The sequence below is a fragment of the Leptinotarsa decemlineata genome, unplaced genomic scaffold (genome assembly GCF_025532065.1).
Source record: "Leptinotarsa decemlineata unplaced genomic scaffold, Ldec_3_MD MMD2_tig00026369_RagTag_RagTag, whole genome shotgun sequence".
Lineage (NCBI taxonomy): Eukaryota > Metazoa > Arthropoda > Insecta > Coleoptera > Chrysomelidae > Leptinotarsa > Leptinotarsa decemlineata.
In genome coordinates, this window is record NW_027412709.1 from 6,617,476 (window position 1) to 6,645,293 (window position 27,818).

Here is a 27,818-nt window from a genome sequence, read left to right on the forward strand (position 1 = left end):
TTAGGTTTTATAAACACAAATAGGTAATATTTATTGATTTTACATAATTTATAGCCAGAATTGAATAGTGTGTGTAAATAGTTTATCCTTTAGGGGCATCCGTTTTTTTCACAGGCTTGCCATCTGAAAAAGAAAGTATTATAGTGACTCATTGAGATTATTGAGAATCAACTAATATGTCATTCAAAAAATATTATGAACTGCAACAGGAAGTAGTGAATAGTATATACATATACAATATTGCATTGGAACAAAAATAATTGGTTATCCCCCCAAATGAACATGTTCGGAATGTTCTTACAATTCAATTACTATATAAGGTCACTAAGTTTTGTGAAGAACTGATGTTACAAGAGAACTTTAGATAAATTATGTGTTTCAACTCTGTCCTTATGAAGCAGACATTGGCTTCATTTTGTTTGTGCGTTGAAATATTCCAAAAATGTTAAAAAAATTGGTAGCACATTCATCTACAGCAGGATGAAAAATATTTCAGAATTTTTTGAAAAACATTTGCCAGCTTCTATCATTTGTCACTGTATTCTTTTGCACATTTACACTGAAGTGCAAACTTCTCATGAATGCAACTAATGCATGTCCATCATCCCACCACTAGATTTGACAGAAGTATCATCTGAAATTTTTTCAAAAAAGTTTTTTTCTTTTAGTTTTTGATTCGCATACGGTCACACAATGGTAGAACTGGCGTACTGCGACTTCGGCAATATACCTACTGAATTCTTCTAAATCCGTTTATATCATTTCAATATGACTAATGTAAGAAATTTTCTAAAGATTATTCGGCATTTGGAATCGCAATAAATTATTGAATTCATTAGTTTGAATTTTGCTTCTGTGATTTTGGTCGTGAACTGTTAGGAAGAAAGATCTTGTTTCAGAGTTAGAAAGTAATGAATGTTATTCAGTGTTGAAGATACAATTCGAAAGTAATAAAAATGGTAACCGTGGTTAATAAAGAAGAAATGAACTCATATGATGAATATTTCTCATCACAATCAACTTTAAGAAGAGAATTATATCTTTGAAAAAAATTTCTTAGACCTGATCAATTTTTCTGATACAGATGGAGATGACATAACTAGACCCAATGTACCGTGGTTAATGAATACTATCGAAAAAATTATAACAGTGATGGTGGAGGCTTTACGAAAGTACCAGTGAATATATTACGGATTCATCTTCAAGATACAGTAATTTCAAAGAGATGTGAAATATGAATAAATTACAGCTGTCAGTTTACTAGTGCGAGTAATCGTGCTATCAATTCAAATATTTCATAGCAATGAAATTAGCGCCATATTTGTTGCTGAAACAATATAAAAAATAGAAACCAATGCTGTTGTATACGATAAATTGAATGCGAGACTCGAACTAATAATTATAATTGTGTACATAACTCACATTATCAATATAGGGTTTACTCGAAGGAGTTTTTCCGTCTGTAGAAGCGCAGCGGTGAACATAAAATGAAAAAATCAAAGCCGACTGAATACAAAGACATTCGTGCCCAGATATTATTTTGGGACCAATAAGGAATGTCAAATAATTCGTAGAATTTTGGTGGGTATTCCAATCGTTTCACTGAGTAACGGAAATGTTTCAATACTCTAACTCATTAGGATTTTCTCAATATATCATGCAAATATCACTAGGTGAAAACGTGGACAATAAGGGATATATTTGGGATCAAATTTCGCAAGTTCAAGGATATTCTGTACCTGTGAAGAAGATGACCACGGATCTTGTCTTCTAAATATATACCATGGATATCATATAAATTATGAAGGATAAAACAGGTACTGTATTACAGAAAGTCTGGGACTAGTTACTACATAATTATAATTCCCAAGATATCTAGTACCTGACATCGGGATAAGAGTCATATATTTATTTGTTTCAAATATTTGTTTTCAATATCTGATTTCTCCTGAACGGCTTCTCTCTACTAACACGAGGAGAAATGAGCTAGATTTGCATCTCTTTCATTCCATTGTGGTGTGTTAAATATTCTCTTCTAGCACAATTCAATGATTTTTATCGTTGTTGTGTTTGGACTTTTGACAAAAAAATTCCGATGAATGTCACACATACATCTGTAGTCATTGAAGTTATTAGCCAGTAATGTTGATAATTCAATACTGACCCCTCTTGCAGCAGGAGATGTCAGAATACCCCTATCTAAGGTGCCACCTGTGGAGATGTAAGTTCTCCAAAATGATGCCTTGTTCTCTTTTCTCTAACTACCTTTTTTGGACCATAAAGTAATCAAGAATCCGACCCTGGGTCTACAGAAATGGACGTCGACTAAATAACCCGAACTGTCTTTTCTGTGACAATGGAGATCAAGAGCTCCTTCGTTACTTGAGCTGTAAAAGCAGAATCTCAGAAATTACCCCTGAGCAGGTCGGATTAAACTTTGATTCACACATTCTGCACATGAAAATTCAGGTCGTCGTCATAGAAAAAATATTCTGTGCCGAAATATTCTTTTGCAGAAAAGCTGGATTGGATTTAGTCAAGTTTGAATAAGTGTAGGTTATAATAAGCCCCCACGGGCTATACTCACAAAATATCATGACGATGATTAACACACAGCTTTTTATCGGTCCTTAGGCATTGAAATATACTTTTTTTGAGAAGCCAGTGCACGTTTCTATCCAGAAATCAAAATCTTATAATACACTGAACAATTAGTTTTGATAGAAATTTCTACCGGATATCGACCGATTCGCAATTTACGAACAAGATAATCTATAGAAAACACTTTTCCTTCACCAGAACAAAAATGCTATACCTCGACGCGCGTTTCGCTAACTTGTTTAGCGTATACGAGTTGGCTATCAAAATCTGCCATCAGTTGATCATCATTATCGATATCAAATCTGGACTACATATGGTGGTAAATTTTTTGGGATGAGTGAGTTCCAAAGGAAGTAATTTCTTTAGAGTAAGCCGCAGTGGCTTGGGAAATCCCCTTTTTTTGTCTAAAATTTTGATTATTTCAAAATTTGCATTTTCCACTTCAATACTAATGACTCCATGCAGTCTTTAAAGGTCTGAAGAAGCTACCGTCTAGTGGTTGGGTAAGATGAACTGAATTCGGAGAGAGTAAGACAAAGCCAATATTATGCTTGTTGCTGAGTTGAAAATCTTCGTCCGCGAAGTATGACGACAAATTATTCTCAAATAAGAACCTTCTTTCCTGGCCAATTATTTGTATTCGGTAAAAACATGTTATAAAACCAATCCGTGAAGCAGTCGGCTTGAATTCAACTACTTTTTGTTCTGGGCTCTGAGCTGCAACAGTGGTCGGTTCTCACAAAAATATTGCTCTTCAAGATCTGTTTTGCCTCGTAAAACCTGAGATTTCTTAATTACGTAAGAAGCCAGGTTACACCTGAACCTAACCCACAAAATATGATTGCTGATTTTTAATGGTTTATAATTTATGGGTATTTTTCACCTTTGCTAATTTTTTCTAAGAATATCGGCCTTATTCGTTGTATTTGAAAAAAATTGACAAAGGCCCATTCTTAATCCTTTTTTTTTTCAAATTTTCTAAATAGTTTTGCATTACTCCACTGATATCTTTCAATAAGTGAATAAATCCAGTCTCGACCAGGTATATTATTTTTGAAATGGGTCACCCGTCTTCCTTGCCCATCTTGAGGAACATTTTTGTAACTATTTGTTGACATCAATATACACTGGAAAACCCTCTTTACTGCAAGTTACGGCAGACAGAATTGTTACAACTTCCTCTTGCTGAGTAAAAACAGTTTGTCCTCCAGGCGGCCCCTTATGAATGCTTTGTTAATAGACCAAATCAAAACCAAATCAAGGATGATGGTGAAAATATTGTTGTATATAAACCCATCCACCCATATAAATCCTACCTCGAAAGATTTATCAAACTACACGATGAATCAGCTGAAAATTTTCAAACAAACTTATTTGGCACATACCTAAGTAGAAAGGTTAAGTAGAAAGAATTGCATTGTACATGACTTCTATTTGAATGAAAAGTCTAATCGCTTGTCTAGTGTATTAAACTGAAAAATGTATAATTTAGGAGATATTAGTTTAGGAGAATAACGCTTCATTATACAAAACATTTTAAAGAGGTCATTTCATACTGAATTACTTTCTTTTTTCCATCAGAAGTTTTTCACATTTTTTTGTATAAAGATAAAGAATTAATAGTCAAGCAGCTTATGTATTATTTTATAATTTTGGACAGTGATAATCCAGAGTCACTTCGATGTTTTAATAGAGAATATTTTTCAGAATATTATAACAAGTACACTTCATAATGATGAGAAGTATGCACTATATGGGAAACTTATTTATTAAGGGTTTTTCGACAAAAAGTTATTCTTGATAAAAGTTTGTTCATTCTCTAAAACTAAACATACATCAACAAAATACAGTAAAACACACGTAATATACGAGGAACCTTCCAATATTTGATTTTGAGGCAAGAGTCGTGGCCATCTAAGTGAAGTTTCATTTTTTTACCCATTTTTTAAAAATGGGTACTACGGAAAATTTTTTTGCTTGAACGATAAATACACAGCATCCTGTATACGACGGTTTATTTTAAAAGCCTGTAATATTACAAAATACACAACTATGGTGTTAACCACGTTCAATTTTTTGAAAAGTTAAATTATTTTCATACATTTTTGGTGCAAAGTTATTTTTATTGTTTGTTAACACCGAAAATTACTCCAAATTATACAGTAACAAGAACTTAATATTCAATAATATCAAATCACAAAACATCAAAATAAAATAGGTATTTTGGAGATTATTTAGGAGGATTGTTTTGGGGAACGAACAAGAAAAAAACTCGTCAATATTCGGATTAATTTTGGTTCATACCCGCAGTTCACGATAAACGGATGCCGTTTTGTCTTTTATGATAGCAATGCTTGACCAATGAGTCAATGAAACGAGGTCGTCTTGAGGCTCATTTGAAGGCAATACGTAGTGCTCATATAAATTCAGATTTGAGTTACTTTAACTTTGAAGTGAAGAAAAAGTTAGAAAAAAAAAATTACAGTCTGTATTTACTGCTTGTTCTTTAACAAATAATCGTCTTTCTGAGGCTAGTAATCAAATTTCTTTATTTATCGCTGAAACTGGAAAAATCACACTATAGGAAATAATTTCATAAAACCGTCAATATCAGCATTTCTTGAAACGGTTCTGGAAAAAGATGTAAAAGCTACGCCACTCAGTAACAATACTGTCAACAAAAGAATAGACGAAATAAGTGAAGATATTGAGAAACAACTTGTTGAAAAACTGAAAAAAAAATTTCTCAGTACAAATGGATGAATCAACTAAATCTCCTGAATTGAAATCAATGTGGGAGTGATCAGAATAGTACTTTTCTATTTATCTTTATATATATATATATATATATATATATATATATATATATATATATATATATATATATATATATATATACAGGGTCCTGCAACAGTGGCGCGGTGTTCCATATCTCTATATAGGAAGCAGATAGGAATCTAATTTTCTATAATATTACCTTATTGCTCGAGCTCGACAAAATAAAAATATTGGCGGTCACACAGGGTGTTCGATTTTTTCTGGGCAGATCCCAACTGTGTCTTTTTAAATGGCAACCTATATTTTTTATCGTTTTTTCGGTTTCTTCATAGAAAATAAAATAAACTTTATGTATATCTGCACTTCGAAAATATTGATGGTTTTCGAGATATCTAGCATGACAGGTTTTTTTTTCCAATATTCGTCACTCAGAATATTTGAAATTATAAAGTGGTGCCAAGTCCAGTTGGAATTTTTTTTTGGTCGAATATTCTACATTGGTAACTCTCTCAAACGATATATCTGAAATCGACCTGTGATATACAGGGTATGAAAAACCGCTTGCCAAATATTGTAAATGAAAATTTGCAAAATCTTCCTTATATTAAATGGAACACCCTGTATATTATTGATCCATAAGAAGCGCCAACGAAACCTCTACAAATTTCATTAAGTATTTTCTATGGCTAAGTTCAATAGTTTTTCTTAAATGAGCATTTCTTTCGAAAAATGGTCATTTTTTTCAAAGCGAAATCCATTTGACGACTGATAAGAATATACAAAAAATACCCTTTCCTTAAAATATCGCCCATTCCTAAAATTACCTGTTGCTAGATAAACAAGTTGCGAATTACACCACAAAATGGACGTTCTTGAATAGTTACAATAATTTCAAAAATCTCGGCATTTGTGCCATATTCTTTCGGTCTAAAACAACCTTTCAGCGAATGAAATATTTATTGGAAATCAAGTAGTCTGGCAAATGACAAAACAAAATATTTGGCTGCAAATGAATATTGAAATTTTTAGTCAATCGTGAAGTTGAACTGTCGGTATAATTTCATCAGAATGTTGTTATCAAAAAGTGATTTGATTGATATGATTTTCATATTAGGTGAATCAGACAGGAATTGTTTATTGGCAAGTAGAATCTATTCTCAACGGTATCCAGATAGAAGGCATCCAGATGAAAGATCTTTCCGAAAGGTCTTGGGACGATTCGTTGAAACTGGATCTATTAATTATTCCAAACATGAGCGCATCAAGCCAGCTACTAATGAAGATAATGAATTGCAAGTTCTTCTTGCTGTTGAAGAAGATCCTAGTAGGAGTCAACGACAAATTGGGGAAATAGTGGATATAAGTAAGAGATCAGTGCAACGAGTATTGAAGAAACATCGCTTGCATCCATACCACGTTCAGTTACATCAAGAACTACTGTATGCTGATTTCGAGAAAAGAGTGAGATTTTGCAATTGGGCCATGAACAAAATTCGTCGAAACGAATATTTTTTCAATAATATTTTATGGTCGGATGAATCGACATTCCATAAAAATGGATTTGTAAATCGACATAATTACCATTATTATGCGACAGAAAATCCTCACTTATTGAGACAGGTGGATTATCAACATAGGTGGTCGATAAATGTCTGGGGAGGCATCATTGGAGAATATGTAATTGGTCCATACTTTTTTGAGGGACATATGAATGGTGCAATGTATCTCAATTTCTTACGAAATGATTTACCAGGTTTGTTAGATGATATTCCTCTTGACCTCCGCAATAGAATGTGGTTACAACATGATGGTGCACCTGCTCACTATTCGGCAGAAGTGAGAGATCATCTAAATGAAGTATTTCCCAATAAATGGATAGGACGGAATGGGCCTGTACGGTGGCCCGCTAGATCACCAGATTTGACGAAACTAGATTTTTTCTTATGGGGATACATAAAAAATATGGTTTACGTTGAGCCACCAACTTCTCCCGAAAATATGCGACTTAGAATAACGAATGCTTTTCGCAGCATTACACCAGCTGTCTTGCGCAGGGTAGAACAGTCTTTCAAACATAGACTTCAGGTCTGCATTCAAGAAAATGGAAGACATGTTGAACATATTTTATAAAAGTTTCATTATCAACCTTAATTAAACTCTCCCTTTTGTAGTTTTGTAATTTGCCAGTTGACAAATTTGAATATCTAGAACTCAAGCTCTGAATGAATATAATAACATGAAAAAAATAGTTATTTATAATGTTTCTTTCTTTTAACTTGTTTGGTTTGATATTGCACGATTTATGAGTGAAATTCTGCATCCAATGAAAAAATAATTTTCCATTTAGCAAAAAGTGATAGGTACATACATTTATTTCGTTAAAAAATATTTGTTTGGACACCTTCTAATGTACAAAATTGAAACAAGATATCTTTCGTATATTTTTATCAGTCGTCAAATGGATTTCGCTTTGAAAAAATGACCATTTTTCGAAAGAAATGCTCATTTAAGAAAAACTATTGAACTTAGCCATAGAAAATACTTAATGAAATTTGTAGAGGTTTCGTTGGCGCTTCTTATGGATCAATAATATACAGGGTGTTCCATTTAATATAAGGAAGATTTTGCAAATTTTCATTTACAATATTTGGCAAGCGGTTTTTCATACCCTGTATATCACAGGTCGATTTCAGATATATCGTTTGAGAGAGTTACCAATGTAGAATATTCGACCAAAAAAAAAATTTCAACTGGACTTGGCACCACTTTATAATTTCAAATATTCTGAGTGACGAATATTGGAAAAAAAAACCTGTCATGCTAGATATCTCGAAAACCATCAATATTTTCGAAGTGCAGATATACATAAAGTTTATTTTATTTTCTATGAAGAAACCGAAAAAGCGATAAAAAATATAGGTTGCCATTTAAAAAGACACAGTTGGGATCCGCCTAGAAAAAATCGAACACCCTGTGTGACCGCCAATATTTTTATTTTGTCGAGCTCGAGCAATAAGGTAATATTATAGAAAATTAGATTCCTATCTGCTTCCTATATAGAGATATGGAACACCGCGCCACTGTTGCAGGACCCTGTATATATATATATGTATATATATATATATATATATATATATATATATATATATATATATATATATATATATATATATATATATATATATATATATATCGTTTGCGTTTACGCAGTTATTTTTATTAAGTACCTTTCTTGGTTTTTGATTGAGTGTCTTGATACAGAAACAGAAGATAATATCGGACATAGCACTCAAGAAAGTGGAAAACCATAGACAAGTGTTTCGGGCTTTTGGCCCATCATCAGTATGGTGCAGCTAAGTGTGAGGTTGGCTTCTGCTGGTGGCTCCGTGCATTTAAATTTCTATCTTTTGGTAACTAAGTGTTACCCATCCTTACACTTGGCTGCACCATACTGATGATAGGCCAAAAGCCCGAAACACGTGTCTATGGTTTGCCACTTTCTTGAGTGCTATGTCCGATAATAACTTCTGTTAACTTCTGTCAACTTCTGTTATACAGTGTGTCTCACTTCTCATGGAAACACCCCGTATCTTCCGTAATATTCGAGGTAGAACGATGAAACTCTCTGGACTGAATGGGGTTGGCCAAAGTGATATACACTGTCCGCCACTCGCGATGGAACACCCCATTTTTACGGTAAAACATATTAGGGGGCAGAATAGGCTCAAAATTCCTTCAGATTTGTGATCAGGACTACCAACTTACTACGATTACACATTTTTCCCGAAAAAATTTCAGTCCTGAAAAATCTGAATTTGTTTCACTTCTCATGGAAACACCCCCGTATCTTCCGTTATAATTGAAGTTTTTTTTTGGTTTTGACATCAAAACATGAACGAAATTGTTTAAGAGTAACTCGACTTTTGTTTTCACATAAATGATTTATTTTTTATTTTGTTGTCAGGAAAGTTATTCCTTCTCAATAAGAGAGAAAATGGTAATTTTGTAAGAGAAACGGAAACATGTAATCAGTGAGGTTTTAGGATGGTTGAAGTTAGTTCATATTCTCATTTTCCCATTATTTAAAAAAAAACAAGGCGAAATGTGGCGAAAAATGTAAAGTAGTTCAAAATTCTTTCAAAGTACTAGTTTCAAAATCACATTTTCAATTAAAAAACAAAACAATCAATTTCAAATGATTCAACTGTTGACAATTTTATATTTTCGTGCCATCCATGAAATTCCCCTCCAATCGAACACATTTTTCTATGCGCCTTCTATTATTTCCTCCAACTCTTCTCAGTTCTCTAGGTGTGATTTCTCTACACGCTTGTATAATTCTTGCACGGAGATCTTCCTTATTTGTTGGCCTATCCTTATAAACTTTATTTTTCAAGTTTTCCCATAAATAAAAATCTAGTGGAGTTAAATCTGGGGATCGTGGTGACCATACTACGAGAGGGCTATTGGGTCCTATCCATTTCATAGGTAGATTCCTATTCAACCAAACCCTTGTTATGCCGCTATTGTGAACTGGTGAACCATCTAACTGAAAAATCATGCTGTGTCTCACATCCAAAGGTAGTTCTTCCAACACATCGGAAAATGTATTTTCGAGAAAATCAACGAATAGTCATCCGTTTAAATTTTGATCGAAAAAAAATGTCCCGATAATATTTCCGTTCAGGATAACACACCACACATTAACTTTCTGAGATATTTGGTCTCTACAATTAACCACCCAATTTGGATTTTGTTCAGCCCAAAACCTCATGTTCTGGGAAGATACAACACCATTCGTGGTAAAGATAGCCTCATCACTGTATAGGATATACTTAAAAACATTCCTGTCATTGAGATCATTTTCCTGCATCCATAAACAATACTCCATATGGCGGATTTCATCTTCTTCGTGCAAAGTATGTAAAAATTTGGGTTTGAACGCATGCATTTTATGCCACTTTAAACACCTCCATATTTTACTGCGGCTCATATTGAGTTGAAGCGATAAGTTTCTCAAACTAATTCTAGGATCAGCTTGATGAGCCGCCAATATCGTATCATCATCAATATGATGTAAAATGTTTCCTCAATATTTTGATAAAGGACCCCGCACATTTTTTATGAGAAATGGCTTGCCTTCAATTTTGCCGAAATTTTGATATGTTGCAGTTCTTGATGTGCTGATTGAAAGAGTGTCCACAGCCAAAGCACAGAATTGTACAGTTTTCGAGATGTGAACCTTTAAATATAGATTTTTTCCATTTTTTGCAGTTTTTGCTCATCAGTCGAGAGCTCTCACTTCTGATTGGGATAGCATTTGGATGTTCAGCCACCACAATTAGTTTCACGAATAATCTTCTTCAGTTATAATAGATGCCGCCATCGATAATTTTTCATACACTGCTTCACACTATCTCGATAATCTGAGAATGTGGTGCTGTGACATTTTCCTCAGATAGGCTCAAAATGGACGATATCATCTCACAGCATCTGTATCTTTCATACCTGAGAGTACTCTCCAGATAGAATGAAGGGGTTCAGGTATTGGAGCGAACTATTTTGCGCCGTAACATGTTTTACCTATAAATGGGGTGATCCATCGCGAGTGGCGGACAGTGTATATCACTTTGGCCAACCCCATTCAAGTGGTAGGTGCATTTTGAGCATTTCCATCAGTCCTGAGAGGTTCATCGTTCCGCCTCGAATATTACGGAAGATACGGGGGTGTTTCCATAAGAAGTGAGACAAATTCGGATTTTTCAGGACTGACATTTTTTCAGGAGAAAAGTGTATTCGTAGTAAGTTGGTAGTCATGATCACGAATCTGAAGGAATTTTGAGCCTATTTTGGCTCCTAATATGTTTTACCGTAAAAATGGGGTGTTCCATCGCGAGCGGCGGACAGTGTATATCACTTTGGCCAACTCCATTCAGGTGGTAGGTGCATTTTGAGCATTTCCATCAGTCCAGAGAGTTTCATCGTTCTACCTCGAATATAACGGAAGATACGGAGGTGTTTCCATGAGAAGTGAGACACACTGTATGTTCTGCTACCCCAATATGGCGCCCCAATATGATGAGCAAGAGAAAAATGGCTGCTTGAAATTGATGAAAGATGCGAATCAAGAAATGATTATTATACATTGTGTTATTCATAAGAAAAACGTGGTAGCTAAAAATATCTCGCCTGTTCAACATGAAGTACTACATGCAGTAATAAAGTGTGTTGATGCTATTAAACCTAGTGCTAAATGTGAGCGTCTTTTCAATTTATTTTGTGAGTAACAAAATGAAGACCTTGCGAAACTTTTTCTTCATACTAATGTAAGATGGCTATCCAAAGGAAACTGCTTGAAAAGATTTATGCAACTGTTTGATACTCTTAGTGATTTTTTAAATTTTTTTCCAATGGAAGGTTCAGTTTTGGTGGAAATTATGTAAAACTATTTTACTTACTGAAAATTCACCCCGTTTCATCCCCCGCATCTTAGCTCAACTTCAATATATTTTTCCGTATTATGTGTACTATTTTCTTTCCTTTATTACTATTATTTTCATGCTATTATTAATTTATCCCTTTTTAAAAATAATTCTCAAGAGCCTATTAATTTTGTTAGGGGCTATCGCACTGTACACAAATGTAGACTAGACCACGCAGCTGACCAGTTGTACATTTAGGTTCAAATCTGTTCGAGGAAGAATTGTCAACCAATTAATTTTCCTTGTCATCCTAGGGCAATGATGAGACTAAAATTAAATCGTGAGGCGGGTCAAATTTTTGTTAAGTGTGTTCGATCATTGACAAATTTACTCAGTGAATATTACTGGAGTTTTTTCACAACACCAAATCGCTATTTTTACACCTCGACACCTCGAGGTGTTGGGAAAAAACTCCAGTAATATGCATTACTACACCAAAGGTTCCAAACAGTACATCATAAATTTACTCAGGTTTCAATTTCAATGAGTGCTCTGGATAATAAGAAAAATGATACCTACCTGGTACGTATCAACCTGATTATTTTTAACTTCTAGTACATTATTAGCATCTTCAACTTCTTGATGGTATTCAAATTTGAATTGTATAGCGAATAAAAACTTCCTATTTGTTGAACACTCGAAGGATCTCACTATACACTGTGTCCAAAATGAGAAAGGCCAGTATTGAAAAATTTCAAATCATTAGAGAATTAAGTCTGTTATATTAGGTAACAGTTACCCATTTGAAGGCTTAGTTGAATGACACTCTAAAATTTGGGAAATATCGATAATAAGCAATACTCTAGTGAAGTTGCAGCTGAATAGGCTAACTTATAATGGGTGATTCTTTTCATTGGTTCTTATAAAAAAATAAATCGGTGATATGGTTTTTCGAAGACGAAAAGTCGGAATAAGTATAGTTTGAAAGTGGCAATGAGAAAGTGCTTTTTTATTTTGATATATCTTCAAGTAACGTCAGACAAGAATTGAACGAAATAGAAGAATTTCATTTCTTTTCGAATATCTTCGGGACTGATCAGAATAATCTGAATTTTCAAACGCCATTTAAATTTCTGATTTTATTACATTAGCTCTACTTGTCTCAACAAACAGTGTTTTCCCAATTCAATCAATGAAAATCACCTTACATTTACCTATATAGGGCCACAAAGGGTTTCGTTTTTTTACTCTGTGGCAAATAATATATTTATAGCACTTTTGGTTTTATTTGATGTATTATATCGGCTTCCATATTACGACTGTATTTTGAGTTTTCGAAGAAACAATTCATAGTGAAATGACAACATTAGCTGTTGATGCTTCCAACTCATTATAACAGGAGTTCAAAGTTCAAAAGTCAGATAAACAAATATAAAAATAGCAGTATTTGCATTCTAGAGCGCACGAGATAAGTATTACGAATATTTGTTGAAAAAATGAAAATTGATTGGCATGGATTGGTATTGTGATTGTCATGCTTTGATCATTTCAGTCGCATTCATCATGATTAATTCATCATTTATTCATCATTTATTTTCTAGTTGCTACCACGCCACTAGTAAGTGCCACGCATGGCCGTTAAAATAAAATTTAAAATTTCAAATCCTCTAAATGTTATTTCTGAATAAATTTTATATATATTTTTTCTTTAAACCATAAAAATTTTAATGTGTGAACTTTTCTACATAATGAAAAGGACTTTTTTTGTGTTTCTCAGTGAAATTTTCGACTTTTTAATATAACCTCAAGTTAATGTCTTGATAAAGGGAATAAACATTCTCGAAAGCTCGACCATATAACAAAGAGTATTCCTTAAACAACAGCCCAGCAATTTTGACTGCATCCCCAACATTATTCCGTATTTCTCCTTAACTAGTCAGTCAAGACTACCCATCGCTTTATATATATATATATATATATATATATATATATATATATATATATATATATATATATATATATATATATATATGCTGAACTGGTTTTTCCGGGTATTTGATCCGTGTATGTGATATTAATCTCTAATTTCAAATTACAATGAATTGAACATAAACTTGATGAGAAAAAGTTAAATATGTATGGATTTTTTGGATTTGACAAATGTCACCTTCCTTCATTGCTCTGCTGATCTGGAATTCGTAGTTGAGTTCGATATCTTCGAAGAACCCCATTGTTATTTGAAGTTGATAATCTTAGCGACTGGAGAAATGGACAGTAAGATGACATTTGTCAAATCCAAAAAAAATCCATATAGGTTTATTTAGAAGTAATTGTTTCGAATTCATTTTTTCTTTCGCCTAATTCGATGTTTACCTGAGAGTAGTCGTTTCGGGAGGGCTTTTTCTTCCAGTTGGAGAAGTAGACAGTTGAAACCTTTCATTCTCAAAAATTGCAGACTTTAAATATAATTTGATACCCAGTAGATTACTAAGGCGACGATTAAAATGATTTAAAGCACTTGGTATAAATTTAGTATAGGATATTTCGGCAAACAAATGAAAACAAAGCGTTCATAAATGCAAATGAGTGATAATCAATAATTTTACATAATTCATATTCAGAGTTAATTAGTGCGTACAAATATTTCGAAGAAAATTCATTCAATAAAACAATAATCCTATTAATTGAACACTCCCGTTGGTAGGTTATCCTTTATGTGTATCCATTTTTCCACAGGCTTGTCATCTGAAAAAAGAAGTACTATAGTGACTAGTATTTTTATTGTTGCTTTTATTTTATTTTTATCGTTGTTTTAATAAAATGTTTTCTAGTATTAAGATTATTGAGAATCAACTAAAAAGCGAATGGATGTCATTATGTACTGTCATAGATGGCATAAGTATATTTAACCTGTTTGTGACATAAGTCGTAATGTTGTGAATGAATTGAGTGTTTCATCTTGTAATGTTATTCATATTGGTGTAGGAGAGGCAATAAGGCAAGTGTCTCATTCCGAAATATCAGATGACCACCATTGACAGTGTACCATGTAAGTGAAATTTCACTTATTTGTTCTACTATTTGTACTAAAAATAGACCTTTGAAAGTTGTACTGAGTAGTACTGATGAAGCTCTATACATACTGAGAAATAAAAAATCGCTTCAAATACCAAACATCAATATTTTTGGGGATCAAACCAAAATGCAAAGAGACTATTATTTATCAGTGAAGAAAAAACTAGCAGACATAATTAACCAAGGTGATAATGATAAAACTATCAAATACATCAATAACATTCCTACCATTGTCAATAAACAACCAAGTCAGCAGTCAAATGGAAAAAACTAGAAATTAAACATCCTACTATACCGTACAATACAGACATTATATACACCAATATTCAGAGTTTACCAGCGAATTATGACCAATTAGTTCACGATATAGTTCGTTGTCGTCCTTCAATTATATTGCTCAGTGAGGCTCGAACTACCAAAGATATTGAAGATTTTGAGATCAACATTGAAGATTATCAAATTGTGAGATGTGACTCTGCAAACCGCCACTCAGGGGAGTGGTAATTTATGTGCGTAATGACATCAATTTCAAGTTAATCAAGAATATTATTATAGATGTGACTTATTGGTGTCTAGTTATAAAAGTTCAGATTCATAACGAGGTTGTATTAGTAGGCTGCTTATATCGCTCACCTAGTTCCACGTTTGATTCATTTTTTGATCATTTTGAGAGCTGGGCAGAAAATATCTTCAATGAAAAAGGTAAATGTGTATTAATAGGTGATTTCAATTTGAATCTTTTAAAACTTAATGACAGATCGGTGCAGAAATTCAGAAATTTTATTTCAAACTTAGGTGTTGAGCAATTAGTTAACGAACCAACACGAGTGACTAATACTAGTAGTACATTGATTGATTTCGTTTTGAGTTCTTCACCTGTTAATTTGTGTTTAGTACATGAAATTCCCAGAATCACTGATCATAACATTGTTACGGTCTCAATTAAATCCACTCAACCATCATACTGTCCAGTCACCAAATTCTATAGAAACTTCAGCCAAAAAAACCTTGAAATGCTTAATGAAAGATTGGTGAATTCTACCTGGAATATGAACTTGAGTGATATTGACGAAGTTTATTTTAATTTAATCAATAATATCAAAACACACGTCAATGTCATATCTCCCTTGAAATCTTTCAGCCCTCATAAAAACCAATTGCCCTGGTATGATGGCGAGGTTCATGATTTAACAAGAAAAAGGGATAGGGCATATAGAAATTTTAAAAATAGCTTAAACGTTCATGATAATGAGTATAATTGGTTAGTATATAAAAGCTATAGAAATGAAGTAGTTAACTTATTGAAATTTAAAAAATCTGAATATTATAAACGAAATATTGATGAGTGTTCATCTGACTCTAAAAAAATGTGGCAAACTCTCAAATCCTTGATCAAACCCAACAATAGTCCCATTCCAGACGAAATAATATTTGATGCGCAAAAAGCAGTCACAAATCGAGATAAGGCCGAATTGTTCAATATTTTTTTCATTGGAAGTATACAAGACATCAGGTTAACTATTCCTAATTCCCAACCCTGGTCATGTATAGATCTCAAAGTAATCGAATGCAAACTATCTAAATTCAAAATGCTAACTATGAAAGAATTAAGAACAATCATATCTAGTTTAGATAACAAATGCAATGCTGATATTATCAACAATAAAGTTCTTAAGAGTATTTTTGAAGTTGTAGGTCATGTTATATTGAATTTTGTAAATACATCTTTGAAAAATGGTCAATTTCCTGAAAAGCTCAAATTAAGTATTATAGTTCCAGTACCTAAGGTTACAAATACTAATGAAGTCTGCAATTTCCGCCCAATAAACACTTTACCACCACTTGAAAAAGTATTAGAACTAGCTGTATATAACCAATTCAGTACATATATTGAAAATAACAATTTATTAATGGAATATCAATCAGGATTCAGATCAAAGCATTCATGTCAATCTGCCCTCCAACTTACTCTGTCCAAGTGGAAACTATTAATTGACGAAAATAAATTTATAGTGGCAGTATTTTTAGACTTCAAAAGAGCTTTTGAAACAATCGACATTTCAATCCTTCTCTCTAAATTAGAATACTATGGTATTTCTGGCAATGTATTACAATGGTTTAAAAGTTACTTAGTCAATAGATCCCAATGTACGAAAGTCAACAATGTATTTTCGAGTGAAATAAATATTAATACTGGAGTACCGCAAGGTAGTGTATTAGGTCCCCTACTCTTCATACTATACCTAAATGATATTAACTATATTCCAGACTGTGAATTCATAAATTTGTTTGCAGACGATACACTACTCGCAGCAAGTGATGTTAATTTAGATAATGCTATTCGCAAACTAAATATGAGCTTACTTAATATTACAGTCTTTCTGAACAGAAATAAACCTAAATTAAATGTTAACAAAACGAAAGCCATGATATTAACAACTCCATTCAAATATAATTCAATTGATAAGAATACAATCAATATTAATATATATGGTGAATCTATTGATATTGTTGAAGAATATAAATATCTGGGTTTCATAGTTGATAACAATTTGAATCTGAAAAAACACTTTCAATACATCTACAACAAAATTTCTAAAAAAATGTTTTTCTTTACAAGGATAAGTCGTCAACTAACATTTCAATCCAACTTAACAGTTTACCGATCAATAATTCAACCGCATTTTGATTACTGTGCCAGTTTACTTTTTCTGCTTGACGGAAACTGCATATCAATGCTACAAAAACTACAAAACAGAGGTATGCGAATACTGTTAAAGTGCAACAAATATACTCCTATTGCAACAATGATTGACGCGTTGAACTGGTTGACAATAAATGACAGATTATACTATTTTTCAATGATTTTCATCTTTAAAATACTTACTGGTCAAATAGCACCTTACTTCAATGAATTTATCAGTTTCAACCATCAAATTCATAACTATCCTACAAGAGGTAGCAGTGACCTGTGGGTTTCAAGAACTAGTCTCTCAAGAACAATGAACTCGTTATTTCATAAGGGATTATTGAATTATAATAAACTTCCTATCAACATTAAAAAAAGCAATTCACTCCAACAATTTAAACACTCCCTTATGGAATATATACGATCACAGAATTATTAGATTAAGATCTGCATCTATTGTTTTCTTTTCATTGTCCATTTTCCCACTAGTACATTTTCTTATTTTCGCATGTTATATCTAATACTATATCTAACATCTAATAATATTATATATTTCGTCTAAATTTTATTTAATATTCACAATCATATTACCATTTGTATATTAGGATGTATATTTTGAATAAAGATTATTATTATTATTATCAACAGTGCTGTTACTGAGAATAAAGCATGCTTATGCCTATTCATAGATCTGTCGAAAGCTTTCGACACTGTAAGCCATCCCTTACTCTTGCATTCTCTAGAAGACATTGGCGTCCGAGGAAATTCACTGAAATTATTCGAAAGTTATCTCTCAAAGAGAAAGCAAGTAGTACCGAAGAATATACCGAGTATGGTGTACCACAAGGAACCGTTCTAGGTCCTATTCTTTTCAGTATATATTTAAATGGTTTTGCGCTAGAGAGTGGTGGGGATATTATAGGATTTGCTGATGACACAGCCATATTATATGAAGACGAGAGCTGGATTTCTCTTAAAGCAAAAAAAGGCTTCAGTCGTATTAAAATCTAGTTAGAACACAGTAAATTTAGAAAAAACGAATTACATGACATTCACGTGCAACAAATCAAAACACATCCCTTTTAACAATTTACATACAGGTCAATGATCAAGGTCTACCCATCAAAATTCAATCAGTTGAAAAAATCAAATATTTGGGCGTCTTTGATTGTCATTCAAAGTGGAATCAATATATCATGTATATTATTAAAAAAACTACAGACAATACTATATACAGATTCAAAAATTTGAAAAAAATACTGAAATATGACCAGCTGAAAACTTTGTATCACGCGTTGGTAGAAAGTCGTTTGAGATATGGTATTAGAAAAAGTTACAATTTGTATACATTGAGGTATTGGTCTCTAACGTACAACAGTACACATTAATATTTTTTAATAGTGTGCTTTGGAAAAATAAATAAATCAATTATTTAACGTCAGACTTTCGTTGATGGTTTTGACTGATTGTGAAAGCTACCAATTATAATAGAATAATGTCAAGATTAGGTTACAGTATTGAAGATTTCTTGAATTTATTAATAATTTATGGTGAGTGCAATAGAATTGCAAGTAGAACATGCCGAGTATTTCATGAAAGATATCCACAACTTCCGAAGCCGAATAATAATGGGATAAATCGACTACTAAAAAACTGTAGGTTGAATAGAACCTTCCGTCCAAAAATCATTCGTAAGAAGACTGAAGTGGATGATGATGACAATGGTATAACAGTTTTGGGATACTTTCATGCATTTCCAAATGCTTCTCTGCACGAGTCTCAAAGGGAGATAGGTATACCCTAAGTGACAATTTGTCGAATTCCTAATAAGCATAAATGACATCCCTATAAGTTCTACTGTGTCCAACATTTGAAAGAGACTGATTTACCTCGTAGAGTGGAATTCTTTGAATGGTTACTTGTCAAGACTCAAGAGGATGAACATTTCCTTGACAATATCATATGGACAGATGAGGCCAAGTTCACAAAAAATGGAGTTTTCAATAGAACACAACAGTCATTATTGGGCGCCAGAAAATCCCCATGTTGTCCGCCAAAGGGGTTTTCAAGAAAGACGTCAATTCAATGTATTTTGTGCCATAAAGAATGAGTCAATTTTTTATATCGAGTTTTATGATGATGAATGCATCAAAATATGAAGATTTACTGAAGAATGGAATTCAAATTATTTTAAATAATAGACTAGGAAGATAACGTGTATGGTACCAAATGGATGGTGCTCCACCCCATAATCCTCATTCAGTCAGCGAAGCTCTAACCGAAATCTTCGAAGACAGATGGATTGGTAATAATGGACCTTTTCGTTGGCCTCCTAGAACACTGCTTACAATAGTGTGACTCCAGACTTGATCAGAAGCGCTACACATGACAATCTTTTGAAGAGATTACATGTTTGTTTAAGTAGAGGTGGAGATGTGTTTGAACATATTCTGAAATACACTGACGATTAAATTAACTCATTAATTTATGGGTTTATTATTTTCAGTTCGTGTTTCAGCGTTAATAAAACTCTTGTTTGAAGAGAAGTTTCATTCAATGGTTGAGGAGTATTTTAATAATTATTTTTTCATTGTATTATCTGTGACTAATTGAGAAAAATCAAACGAAATCTGTTTTACAAAAATGAGTGATGACAAGGAAACCATGTCAATTTCCGTTTGAAACAGTTTATCTCGAAAACGGTTCAAAATAGAAATAGTATTATCTGAACAAAGTTAATCTAAAATTGTATGAAGAGCTCAAATATGTTGAAATATACAGGGTGTTCCATTTGAAAAAAAAATGAGTTCCACTAATTTTTTCATGGGATCAATGTATCCGCATTTTTTGAAGACCCTGTATGAGGCAAATGAAAATATGACTCGGAGTGAAGATCCTCATAGTATCACTCTACTTCATTTCAAATTTGATCGTTTTAGTGCAAGAGAGTTCAAGATTATCAGCATTTATAGAAGTTTATGTTTGGTCAAAAAAATATTGAAATTAATTTATATCTTCTAAACGGTAATAAATAGGTATAGGAAAACAGTATATGAATTTGTTGACAAAATGATAATGAATCATAATATGTGTTTCATTTGAAAAATCAAAGAAGCCGCTACTTTATAGTAGAAGCGACAACGCCGCTTCGTCTGAAATATTTTAGGCGTGTAGGTCATATTGACTTATGCATACTGTGGAATTTTCAGGTTGATCCGTTGAATAGTTTGCCAGAAACGGCTAATTAACGCTCATCATGAAAAGCCCTGTATAGACATGCTCGATAAAGCCATTGTATAGCGAAGTACGTCTTTCGTTTCTGCGAAGCATCAAGAGAGAAATATGAAAATTCGCCATGTCAGTTTTTGATATTTTAGGTTTCTCGACTGATTTCACAACTCAGAACAAAAATCGTCTCCAAGATATTTGGAAAATGGGACGATGAAATTACAGATATTCTCAATGAAAGATGGCAATCATCTTTATCTGATTTCCTTCAAAAATTTGAAGATTATATTTCACTCTGAAAAAAAGCAAATCGACAATTCAACTGTATTTGTTTTGTGATACTTCTGAGAGATCATCTACTACAGTAGCAAATCAATTTTACCAAAACAAATATTAGGTTCAAGTAGATTTTGTCAATGAAAAAGCAAGAGTTAACCTCTTGAAGCAGCCTGATGCCACATAGATGAAAAGTTTTTGTGTCCCAACGTTTGGGAACAATTCAAAGCCTCACCAAAAAAAAATCGATGGATATATGTTGACTCCAATGAAAAAGTTGCGGATGAAGCGACAAAAGATATCAAACTTTGGATCTATAACGTATTCGAAAAACACTTCATTGTGGGATATTCACTAAACGCAAACGCAACACGTGTTTCGTCATACAATGGCTTCTTCGGGCGTGTTGCTTTTTTGTGAAATCTTTCAGTGAAAATCTCACAAAGTGTTTTTTGAATACGTTACTTACAGATTTCCATCATCGGCAAATTCTATCATAATTTTTTTTTTATATTCAAATAGTCGATTATCCCATGGTCCTGAGCTTCTTGACTTTCCTAGGGAAAATTGGCCTATGGAGTATGAGAATGTAATTCTGAAAATAATTGACAGAATAATTTTGGAAAAAAGTAAGGAATAAGTTTTCTCGACTTTTGATGAAAATGTCATTCCAACTCTAACCTCAAAACACTTTTCAAAATGAACAAAATTGTTAAAGAAAGCAACTGACTAGATGCTTCACAAAAGTGGAAGAACTGGATAATAGGGAGATTATGTCAGCAGATAAGCATATGAAAATTCAGTTGGAAACATTTTCCGAAGATGAATTACTTCGCTTATGAAAACGGCCAGACAATATGGTGGATGCGCGAGAATTTATTTCAGAAACCCAATAGATTTGGCCCCTTAACACAAAATTACTAAAATAATCATTACCACTAGCAAGTCCATTATCATGAACATAATTTAAAACTGTTAAACCGAAGAGCTACTCCAAATATACCAATCATGAGACAACTGCCACCTTCTTGACTGGAGAAAACAATAAGATCATTCATCAGGACAAGGGAAGATGATTTTGGGCCTCTAATGGTTACTGTCAAGAGAAGCCATGAAAAATGTTATGGTGTAATGTTTACTTGCATGTCCACCAGAGCTGTATATTTAGAAATTACTCACGATAGTTTTATAAATGTTTTGAAACAATTCGGATGTGAAAGTAAATTTCCAGAAGAACTCTACAGTGAAAATGATTTCAAGTCAGCACAACGTGAACTTCAAGAACCGTTAAACAATCTAGAGAGAAATCAAAACATTTTGTTCGCTGAAAAATAACTCATGAAAATTTAATCCTTCATCCAGTCTATATGTGGGAGGTGCCTGAGAACGAAAAATCATGTTCTGGGAACTGTTTCAGCAGTAATAGAGATTATAGTGAACTCATAACCTCTAACACACGTTTCTTTAGACTCTATAGTCACACCAAATCATTTCCTAATCGGACCTTCTCATGCTGTTTTGTCTTGCGCTGACCTGGAAAAAGAAAATTTCAACCGACTCTCAAAATGGAAAGCAGCCCAAAAACTAACAGATATGTGGAAGACATGCATACCTTACATATCTGACAAAACGAAGCAAATAGCACCAAAAATCACTATGCATTCGAAAGAACAATATTGTTTCCATAGTTGTTCCCAATGGTCTGAGGAATAATTGGCTCAGAGGTAGAGTTTTGAATTTGTATTTTGCGAAAGAGAACAGAATAGACGACGTTTAATTAATCGATGTAGTCATTAACGGAAAAACAGACAGAAACAGACAGACAGTCATTTAAAAAAGGCCTCTTTCAGGACTTTGTATATTGTATGTGAAAGGAAGACATGAAGATTCAGTAATTGTTATTCTCTGCCCTTGAACCCTGATCAATTACTACGGAAAAAATGTAACCGTTTCAGTTCCAGGGTTAATTTATGTGGATGTTGAAAAATATTAAATGAAGAGTTTGTTTTTGACTTTTCTTCAATTTAGTTTCCAAAATATCATCAGAAATAGGTCACCAGGCTGATATAAAGAAAACTTATACATTTGAGGTAAAATTATTAACTTAAATGCAAAAATTTCAAATCGTTAAAAAATAAAGTCTCTTATATCAGGCAAAATTTGCTCATAGCAGAATATACTTCAGTGACTTCCTAGAATATGTGGAATTCCGATTATTTGTGATGACCCAGTGAAGTTGTCGCTGAAGAGGCTAACTTATAACGGGTGATTTTTTTCTCCAGTCCACATAAAAAAGTAAAATTGGTGATTGTTTCTTGAAGTCGATTGAAATTTCTGGTCTGAAATAACCGTTTCATGTTGATCTGATATGAACTTGTTTTACCGTTTACCATTTGTCACTTCTTTACAAACAACTACCCTCAGTGGTCGAAACTTGGTGCGATGTAAGGATTAACAATGTCTGACATTTCAAAGTAAGATTCATAGAACGATGTGCTTCGAATATATGATTTCTGTCATTTACCGATCTGGAATCTTACAAACCTGCCTGTCAAAATTTACGACACTGCAATTTTAGTTCCCGGAGGTAAGCGAGTTCCTACTGTCTCGAATTGATTGTACTTCTGAGAAGGTGTCGAATTTGCAAAAGTAACGTAAAAAATCTTGATTACAAAGTATGCTGGCAGAACGAGTTGTTTTTTCGATTACGCGATTGAACATATTTTTTTGACAAGAATTCGTTTTTATCACAATCGCCTCCCACGAAATTCTTCTGCAATTTCACATAATACGCAAATTTACTTAAAAAAAATCGAAAACTCAACTACCAACACTGTTCCCTAATTTCAATATTTTTTTCTCAATAGATTTACCTAATAATACTTTCTCCATATAATAATTTTGTTTGATGTATGAAATTTTCAAACGGAAAATGGAACTGTAGGTACTGGATACATAATTGATATCCGAAATAAGAAGGAATTTTTTTTTCAAACTACGCGAAACTAGTTGAATGAATATAAAAAATAGGAAACATTTTTATGCTGTCACTTTTTTCATAATATTATTATCACTCGCAGCCCTTCTTCAAGAACAAAACTTTTCAGGCGGTCATGTAGTTATCAAATCCCTAAAATCTAAAATAATTTTTCCTCAGAATCCAGAGTTGGTAGTTTTCAAATTTTAGATGTAGTATTTTCCAGTAACCATTTTTTCCACTAACAAAATAGAGACATCATTATTGATACTACTATTATTGTAAAACTGGAAAAAGCTTCACCTCAGTACTTTGGAAAGCCAGTCTCAACAAATAATAGTGTATTGAGCACTTACTTCTTTTTTTAATGAAGTTTTCCAAATTACGTACCAGTTATGGAATTATTTTCGAACTTATGATGCACTGTTTGGAACCTTTGGTGTAGTAATGAATATTACTGGAGTTTTTTCCCAACACCAAATCGTTATTTTTAACACCTCGACACGTGATTCGATCACCAAGTGATCATCTTCAAAGAGGAAGATTAAACTAACTAAAAATAACGATTCGGTGTTGCAAACACTCCACCATCTCGGAAAATGCGATTTCGATTAACTTCGAAGCGATTGTGAACATTCTACAATACTACAATTTCATCATCGGGAATTTTGAATTGGCGTAATTTTTACGGGCATCAATGGAATCGAAAAATTGTTGCAAGGGTGAAGTCAAAGTAAAATACATTTCATATTCGTATTCAGTATTCAAAAATATTTATTGGTATAACATATATTCGAAAACTCTAAAAAATAACTGTGAAAAGAATAATGCTACAGGTTCGGATTTCTATTGTAAGAAAGTGTTGATAGATTTGATATCTATGAGAAAAAATGAGGAAAGAATGAAATGACAATATTAAAATCTTCAAAATACCAGTTGTTTCTTTGTTTGATCAAACTGAATTTTGTAGCGTTAACCTTGTTAATAAAACACTACTTTAACATTTAACTATTTGCTTCGATAGCAGATATTGGAATATTTTTACAATGCGTGAATATGGAAGAGAATAAACAAATGTTTAATTATTGCCGTTTACGATAGAACTAATACTTACTAATAGACATTGAACCGATCAACGCTCGCTCGAGAGAGATGAACCGTGAGAGGTTCAAGTGTTCTGGAATGCCTGTACAGGGTGGTATGAGATATAGGAAAATAAAAGATTAATGAAAAAATGAATTAAATAAACTCTCACCGTACACCAGTAGTTACCCGAATATTCCAAAAACATAGTTGAGGAAATGAAATAATATCTTGGAGAATATGAAGAATAAACAATGATTATGCAATTGAAAAATAGAATTAGGTTAATTTGTACAGAACACAATCATGACTTGAAATAAAAAATAAGTAATGAATGTGCTGAATCATAATTAATTTATAATGTACATGTATTGAAATTGAAAAAAAAATGATAATAATAGAGGATGAACAAAGGAAAATTATAAAAATTTAAAAATATCTGAGATATTTCGAAAATAAAACATAAGAAATAATCATCTTTTTGATTCATCTAAATTATTTATAGTTTAGATGGCTTTTTTCTCCTTTATATTTGAAAATAACTTCTATGCATGACCCTCATATCTCAATAAAGTTTATTTTGAACCGCTTTCTCTCTTTCTTTGGGAATTTTCTACATTTTTGTATGAAGGTAGAAAAGTGGAAAGTCTCTATTATTGCATTTCCAACAACCAATCCCTTTTAAACGTATACCCCCCTCCCTCTAAAAATTGGATTTTCATATCTATATACAGTAAGTAATATTGAAAAAGTAGGACACGGCCTATATAATGATAACTACCCATGGATAAGGAGACTTTAATTTATGACATTAAAAATAAAATAAATACAACAATGAAAATTAATTGGCGCTCCGGGGCGACTTCATTGATTCCATATAATTAGAAGCTAAATTGTATTTCATCTGAAAAATTATGATGTGCTTTACTGAAAACATATTTTCCACCATGAAATGAAATAGGCGATCTAAAATAAAAAATTGATGAAAAATCTCATAGTTTTCAAACATGTTTAATTTTATTTTGGGAGTTAACTATATTTTCATTTTCAACTCTTTCTTTCACAGTTAGTTTCCGGAATTTTTCTGAATAACTCATCCGCGAAGATGTTAGTTCTTGCCTCCAATTGAAGGTATCTACTCACTCTCCGAAACCAACGGCTATCAATGTCTCCGAATATTTATTTCATTTTCATCAATCAAAGGTTGTCCTTTTTTTGAATCACCTAAACTGTACTAGCAACTGACGATAAACCAGAAACACTTGTTTGAACTTCACAGTTCTGAGTGCTTCGTTCATGAATTCCAATATTTAATAACAACCATCAGAATCTATGTGTAATCCAAGGTTATCTGACTGAAACCACGATGAGTGGCTGGCTTCTGTTGCTCAAACCATAACTATCGCGTTGTTTCTCAAAATCAAGTGTTGCTAATCCTTGCATTTGGCTACAATTTCAAATAACACCTGCTAACTTCATCTTCATTTTTTCTGATTACTAGGACTCAAATGTCGCAGTTATAGCAGTGATCATAGCAGCCGCCGTGATGATTTTACTATTGTTTTTACGAGCTCAAGATCATCTAATCAAATTTACAAATATGCAGCTTGACTCTGTTACTCTCCATATTGACTACAACCTACCGTTCTCTAGAATGTATAAGATATTCAATTACCTTCAAATTTGTTTTAGATTCAGGATCTGTAGACAGATAGCTTCACCTGCTTCTGAGATAATTCGAGAATTTTCATAGTAATCACGAGATCTTATAGGCAAATGGTGCAGAGGCGTATGTTGTTTTTGCTACCAATTTTGAGACGCACATTGCTAAAGATTCTTCGTGGTAATTTCAGTGGTTTCTTTATGGAAATGAGATTTTCTGAGCATCTTTGCATAAGGGCTACACTATATTGATGGATGCTAACTGACACTCAACATGTTTCATGTATTTGCTTGAGGATTCATGGACAAAGCACACAAACCGCTAACACGGGTTTCTGGCTTATTTTATTTCACAGGCCTTCAACTAACAAGTCTTGTGTTGGGTACAATGAGGAGTAATATATTTTTTCTATATTTTCATTGACCAGCTATCATCCCCATCCGAACAACAACTATCAGATGTTGAAACTTACCCGAGTTGAAAATTACCAGGGTCTGACCTGTTGATATGCGATTCCAAATGATGATTTTTTGGTAGAGTTCGTTTAATTTGCCAATTTGTTCTATGATTGGTTGAGCACTATAAGAATTACTTGTGAAATGATTTTCCACAAATATTATGAAAAACTAATTTTTCCATAAATATCATGCATCTTTATGAGCAATTTTGAATTTTTTCCAGAAACTCTAGTGATTTCAATTGCGGAATCATTAATATGTTTTTACAAATTGGTTTCAGGAAATTATTGAAAACATGTATTGGATAAAACGATAGATACTCACCCTCAATAACTACTTGCATGAATAATTTCTTATTTGAACTCCGTTGTGTGTAATATATTTGGAACACTTTCTGCCAACTTGTATTATATGAGAATCTAGAGAACCTCTACTCTTTTGACTGATAACTAGTCCGAAGATCATCAGTACAATCAGCATAATTTTCAAATCCATCTTTAACGAAGTGAATTTCTCAATGATATATATACTAGAATGATATGAGGTTCCCATCAATTATCGTTGTTAT

At 32.8% G+C, this 27,818-nt stretch overlaps 1 long non-coding RNA gene across 1 annotated transcript; it reads right to left on the reverse strand.

Moving 5' to 3' along the window:
* Positions 1 to 27,818, reverse strand: LOC111512653 (uncharacterized). The gene is made up of 3 exons (XR_002723100.2): positions 27,575 to 27,818; positions 14,175 to 14,546; positions 1 to 123 (listed from the first exon to the last, which is right to left on the reverse strand). It is a non-coding gene; the product is annotated as an uncharacterized lncRNA (long non-coding RNA).